The sequence below is a fragment of the Prunus dulcis genome, chromosome 8, assembly GCF_902201215.1.
Source record: "Prunus dulcis chromosome 8, ALMONDv2, whole genome shotgun sequence".
Taxonomy (NCBI): Eukaryota; Viridiplantae; Streptophyta; class Magnoliopsida; order Rosales; family Rosaceae; genus Prunus; species Prunus dulcis.
The window spans coordinates 11,087,511-11,094,785 of NC_047657.1; the positions used below are offsets into that span (position 1 = coordinate 11,087,511).

At 35.7% G+C, this 7,275-nt stretch overlaps 1 pseudogene; it reads left to right on the forward strand.

The window, feature by feature from the left end:
• Positions 1–289: 289 nt before the first annotated feature.
• LOC117638464 lies at positions 290–6,964 on the forward strand (annotated as a pseudogene).
• Positions 6,965–7,275: the final 311 nt, after the last annotated feature.

A 7,275-nucleotide genomic window follows, 5' to 3' on the forward strand; every position in this document is an offset into this window, starting at 1 on the left:
ATTAGCTTCTTGAACCATCTGAGGGCCCAACAGCTTTCTTTCTCCCACTTCGTCCCAATATACAGGGAAGCGACACTTCCTTCTATACAATGCCTTTTAAAGAGCCATATCAATAGTCGCATGGTAGCTGTTATTGTATGAGAACTCAATTAATGTTATATACTTATCCCAGCTACCCTTGAAACCCAAAATGCAAGCCCGTAACATGTCTTCTAAAGTTTGTACAGTTCTTTCTGATTGCCAGTCTGTTTGTGGATGAAAGGCTGTATTAAGATTAAGCTTCGTACCCATGGCTTTATGTAGGCTCTTCCAAAACGTGAAAGTAAATCTAGGGTCTCTATCAGACACAATCGACACAGGTACTCCATGCAACCTCATAATCTCATCCATATATAATTATGCTAAACGATCCTTTGAGTACGTATTTTTGATTTGGAGGAAGTGAACACACTTTGTTAGCCAATCAACAATCCCCCAACATTAAATCCCTTGTCAGTCCTTGGTAAGCCTACCACAAAGTCCATGGATATCCTCTCCCATTTCCAAATCAAGATCAAAAGTGGCTTCAAAAGCCCAGAGGGCCGTTGGTGCTTTGTCTTAACAAGTTGGTAGGTCACACACTGCTTAACATGATGAGCTACTTCAGTTTTCATGTAAGGCCACCAATAAATGGCTCGTAAATCTCGATACATCTTGGTACTTTCCGGGTGTATCGAGTAAAGCGAACTATGCACCTTAACTAATATCTCTTACTTAATTGAGTCATCATTGGGTACACACACCTCTTTTCAAGATGTACTACCCCATCCTCTAACACCCTAAAGCTTAATTCTTTGCCTTTTAAAACTCTGTCTAGGATATTTCCCATCTCGGCATCCTTTTTATGACCTTCCTTAATCTTATCCATTAGGGTAAATTGTACTACCAATGTCGCCAAATACGAGCTATCACCTCTTCCTTGAACTTCAATACTAAGCTTCTCAAAATTTCTTGTGATTTCTAGTTAGGTAGTTAACAGTATGGAGGTTTAACCTGTAGTCTTCCTATTTAAGGCGTCTGCTACTACATTGGCTTTTCCTAGATGTTATTCGGGACTGCTTCCCACACAATTGAACCTACCTCTTCCAGCCATAACTATATCCTTTTAGATACAAAAGACACATTTTACTTTAAGTAATGGGGAAATAGAGTAGTAAAGAAACATCAACTTTCAATCCTAACTTAAGACAATTTACGCACAAAATATCGATGACCAATTCAAGACTTAGATTCGTACACATCATAGCAGGGTAAACAATTTAAATTTAATCAAACCACAAGTAACTATCTAGTCGACCCTCTCATGTCGCTCGGTTATAAAGGTGTTATTCTCCCTAATGGGGAACTAATCAAGTACTACTATCTGCCCTCTAATGGGGATACTAGAAGTCTCAACAAGTGACTCAGCAGAAGGCGAAGGTTTTACGGCTTTCACCAGGAGATTCTTGTGTCGGATTTGCTTATTAATGTTTTGGGCTATCCCAAAGACGCTTAACTCGAGCTTCACGGCATACCTAAGACTCTCATTTATAGCCGTGCACTTTATCTTGGGACATCTGTAAAGATGGAGTCGTGGTTGTAACTTAAACTTTTCTTGTTGCAACTAATCTTCCTTCCGCTTCTTAATTACCTTCATAATACTCTTTACTAGAATCCTATTCATGATTAGTTGACACGAATGAAACCTGTTGAATGCTGGATGCTTCCCATATTCCCTTACTTTCAGATTTATACTACAAGATGCAAACAATTCAAACATGGGGTTTAAGAGTAATCAACAAAATATAAGGAAATTCAAGATAGCGGACACATACACCTATGACTTGGGTGCGAAATGGTCCCATCTATTTTCACAAATCCAACAGTCAAAAGAGCTAAAAGTCTCTTAGAACGTCGCTCTGATACCAACTGTAACACCCCCCTTTACGTACTTTGAGAGGTGCTACTTATTCTACCTACTTGAGAGTTAATAACAAAGAAATAGGTCAATTGGACTATAATTGAAATAGAAAACCAATAGACATTAATTCCTTAAAGAAACTCAAGAGTCACATTAATGACAAAAAAAAAAAAAAGGATTAAACCATTCTTAAACAATTTAATAAAATTGCGAACTCAAATTTCGAGTCAGCAAGGTTGGAGGAAAAAAGTGTTTAAGTTCGGATGATACATGAATAGTTGTATTTTGGACTAGGAAAATTTGGGTTTAGCCCTATTTGGGTCAGAGATGAAAAGCGTTTAATGGGCCATCGATCTCTTCTTCTTTCTTTAATCAATCATTTTTATCCATAGTTGGTAGCAACATGAGGAAAATGTCTTAATTGCCTATTTTATTTGTCAAATCACGAGTTTAAGTGGTCATATGGGTCAAGTATTACCTCTATAAACATGTGATAATCGAATTTTTCGGCGAATCAAAAAAAGCTACATAGTCCCAAAATAGAAAAATAGTGAAGTTTGGCTACCTTTGTCGACGAATCAAAACACATTCCACATTATCAGATGAGATAGACTGCCACTCTATTCATATTATGATGAGAGGAAAAAATTGACAGTCTATTCATGTCGCGAGGATAGGAAAACGTTGCGAGTCTATTCATATCACGATGAGAGGAAAATGTTGTCATTATATTTATATCGCGATGAGTTACTCCAAGGAGTTTGAAAACATTGGGTTCTTGTTATTGTTGATGAAATTGGATCCTAAAAACTACACACATACCTCAATATTAGCATAAGGTTGGATACACAAAGCGATGAAAGATTGCTATTATGAGTGTTGTTGTCATGTTTTATAAGGTAGGTTATTTCATTCCTTTTAAGGATTGAACCTCCAAAAACGTATTTTGAAATATATGACTGATGGAATGTTGTTGGTGGATAAGGCTCATGAAAGAACACTCTCAACTGATGTTCTGTTGGGATTAGTAAATGACATTGCTTGATTTAGACCTGAATTTAAACTGCTGATCTCAAGTAAATCTTTTAATACTAAGAAATTCAGTGACTATTTTGATTGTGTCCTAATTTTTCATTTTCCAGAAAAATAGCTTCCGGTTTATATAGTCTACACAAAACCACCACAAGCTGATTATTTGGATGCAACCATTATAAATGCACTTCAAATCCATGTGACATAAGCACCTCAAGATGTTTCAGTTTATACATAGATGCTTCAAGTTATTCAATGCTTACAACTATCAACATGATTTAGATGATAACGCAATACCTCAAATACAACGGATGAAACTTGCAAATGTCGTTCTAATATTAAAGAGCCTTGATATTCAGGCCTTGTTACATTTTGATTTCATGGATCCTCCACCTACTAAATCTTTAATAAAGGACGTGAATATATTATTTGCACTAGCTGCACTAAACAAATTTGGTGAGCATACTAGAGTTGTAGATGGAAGACAGAGTTTCCTTTTGATTCAATCGTCTTTGAGATGGTTGTTGCTTTTAAAAACTATAAGTGCTCGGATGAGATTACTTCCATTGTTGCTATGTTTTACGTTGGTAATTCAAATTTCCATCGTCCAAAGGAAAAACACGTTCATAGTGACAACGCGTAACTAAATTTTCAAACCAAAAATGCGAGAGATCACATCGCCTTACTTAATACTTACAACACATAGAATGAGGTGAATTACTCAACGCAGTGGTGCTGCACAAACTTTGTATAGGCTTGGAGCACAAAAAGGCAAGAGATATCCCAGATAAACTTGATCCATATGATAAAAGCACCTAGAGATATATTGATATTCCATACTAGTAAAGAAGAAATTGAAACAATAATAGAAGTATTGAAATACAAGACAAAGGCCCTGGAAATAAACATGGGTGAGATAATTATTTATGGAAACCTGCTTATTGAGCTACATGCAAAAGTTTTTTTAGTCTCAACTTTTTAGGGTAAGGAAGGTTGTCCTTGCCACTAACATTGCAGCGACCTCTTTGAGAATAGTTAGGATGAAATATGTCATTGACCTTTGATTTTGAAAGATAGTCTTATAATCATAGGACTGGGATAGAGTCATTATAGGTGACCCATATCTCGAAGGCCTCAACAAGGCAAAAGGCAGATTGATCTAGTTGAACAAGCCCCGATAAATGCTTTTAGGTTATACATTGCTTACAACTATCAACATGATTTAGATGATAACATAATACCCAAAATACAACGAACGAACCTTGCAAATGTCGTTCTAATGTTGAAGAGCCTTCATATTCATGACTTGTTACCTTTTGAATTCATGGATCATCCACCTTCTAAAACTTTAATAAAGTGCATGTAGCTGTGATTTACAGTGGCTACATTGAACAAAGTTGGTGAGCTTACTAAAGTTGGTAGACGAATGAATAGTTTCCTCTTGATCCAATAGTATCCAAGATGCTTGTTGCTTCTAAAAGGTACAAGTGCTCGGATGAGGCTACTTCCATTGCTGTTATGTTTTCTGTGGGTAACTCAAATTTTCATCGTCCAAAGGAAAAACAAGTCCACACTACAATGCGCGATTGGATTTTCAAATTGAAAATAGACGAGATCACATCGCTTTGCTTAATAATTACAACACATAGAAATAGGCAAATTACTCAATGCAGTGGTGCTATGAAAACTTTATAGAGATTAGGGCAAAAAATATCCTTACATCAACTTAAGCGTCTCTTAGAGAGGATTGAGATTGAAGTGACCTTAAATCTTGCTAATTTAGTGACTACAAAGAAAACAATTGCATATGGTTTCTTTCTTCATACGGAAAGGTTGCTAAAAATGGATGTTATGGAATAATCAAATAGAAAGACCTTGAAGTTTGATTGCCTTTAACGAAGAATCGAAGAAAGGCCTAATTTTGATAAGCATATTGCACATTGCTCGAATCAGATTAATTACCATATGCTATTACCTGGCAAGCTTCCACGTTGTTCTAATCTTTGGAATCAGTAAACACATATTGAAAAAGTCTTAGCCCCTTTGTGGAATTGAATTAACCAACTTGGTTAAGTACTCAAATTCATATTCGTACTTTGGGTGTAGGATCTACTAACCGGAGAGGTTTTTGTCTAATTCTCTTATCCTGGCTACTATTGTGAATTACTGAATCCATTGTCAAATGGCACACCTCTATAAAGAAATCTTTCTTTCCCAACTTGAAGCTATCTTTCCTAAAGACTCATAGGGGGATTCGAGTTGAAGTTAAGGTTTATAAAAAGAATACATCTTACCTGCATATAATGATGATTACCCTTGGATAATGATGAGTACTTCATCAAAATCTATGTCAAATAAAGGCGAAGATAGTTAACAGTCAGAAGAAGTAAGATTGCAAGATCAAAGAGAAATGGAGCAATTGGAGAGAAATATATGTCAAATGGATGCAGCAACTAGAGGAAAGATAACAAAGGAAAGTTTAAAATGATGGGATGCAAAGGAAACTTTTTGGAGAACCAATGATGATGTTAAAACTTTAAGAAAATATTCGATTCAAAAATATCTAAAGGAAATGGTGCAAAATAAATTGGAAGAAATCATTGATGATTTAGAATATGTGAATTACTTATTTAAAATGTGAATCTAACTGAAGCACAGGGCAATGAATTAAGTTACAAGAAGCAAATATTAGAGCTTGTAAAAAAAAAAAAGTCAGGTCTCGATGAGGCTGAGAATGACACTGAATATAGGATGCAAGAAGCCCAGATCATGAGCGAGGTCATGTTAATCAGTAAAATAGATTCTTTGTGGCTATCCAACTCTACAAGGAGTTCAGTGCTTGTGACAAAACAAACCTACTTGTTGAACATAATTCTTGCAAGGATCAACAAATTCAAAAAGCAGTACTAAGTTTTGCTTCCAAAGACAAAAAAAGATCAATAACTCAACATAAGTATGAATTTGTTTTTAGAGACAATTAAGTTTATCAAGTTCATAGATGGAGCACACATATGAGTTTGATGATGATAGGCAAGTCCAACTCACGCATGCATTCGAATCTAGCATGAAATCAACCTTGGAGAAGCTGTATGAGGGGAGGAAAACGTTGCAACTATATTCATATTGTGATGAGTTACTCCAAGTAGTTGAAAAACATCAGGTTCTTGTGTATTGTTGTGAAATTGGATCCTTAAAAACTACATCAATACCCCAATATCTGCATGAGGCTAGATACACAAAGTGTGGAAAGATTGGGTGCACGTTGCCATGACGAGTTGCTGCTATGAGTGTTGAGGATTGTACATGAGGTATGTTATTTCATTTGTTTTGAGGATTGTATCTTGGAAAATAGTGTTTTGAAATATGTGATTGATGTAGGGGTCTTCTTTGGCACCTTTGAAAAAACTGTTTTGAAATATATGACTGATGGACTGTTTTTACGTGAATTTCTTGGTGAACCAGATTTTGCAAGCTATAGTGTGCTGATGGTGGATAAGGCTCATGAGATAACGCTCTCGACCGATATTCTATTTGGATTAGTGAATGACATTCCTTGATTTAGACTTGAATTTAAACTGTTAATCTCAAGTGAAACTCTTAATACTAAGAAATTCAGTGACTATTTTGATTGTGCCCAAATTTTCATTTTTCAAAAAAGCAACATCTAGTCAATATAGTCTATACAAAAGTTGATTATTTGGATGCATCCATTGTTACCACACTTCAAATCCATGTGATAGAAGAGCATAGAAATGTATTGATCTTTTGTACTAGTCAAGAAGAAATTGAAACGACAATAGAAGTATTGGAATACAATATAAAGGACATGGAAACAAATATGGATGAGCTAATTATCTATGAAAACCTGGTTATTGAGCTACAAGCATAAGTTTTGAGCCCATGCTTTCTAAGGCAAGGAAGGTTGTTCTTGCCACAAACATTGCATAGACATCCTTGACAATAGTTAGGATAAAATATGTCACTGACCTATAATCGAAGGACTAGGATGAAGTCATTGCATGTGACTCATATAGAGAGGTTAAGTGGTCGGATGGGTCAAGTATAGCCTCTAAAAACATGTGTTAATCAACTCTGTCGAAAAATTAAAAAAAGTTACATAGCCTCCAAACGAAAAGGTCGTGAAGTTCGGTTGCCTTTGTCGGCGAATCGAAAAAAATCCCAAATTTTGATAAACACATTTCACGTTATTTGGATGAGACAGACTACCAATCTATTCATATTGTGATGAGAGGAAAAAATTGACAGTATATTCATATTGCGATGAGAGGAAAATGTTGCCAATG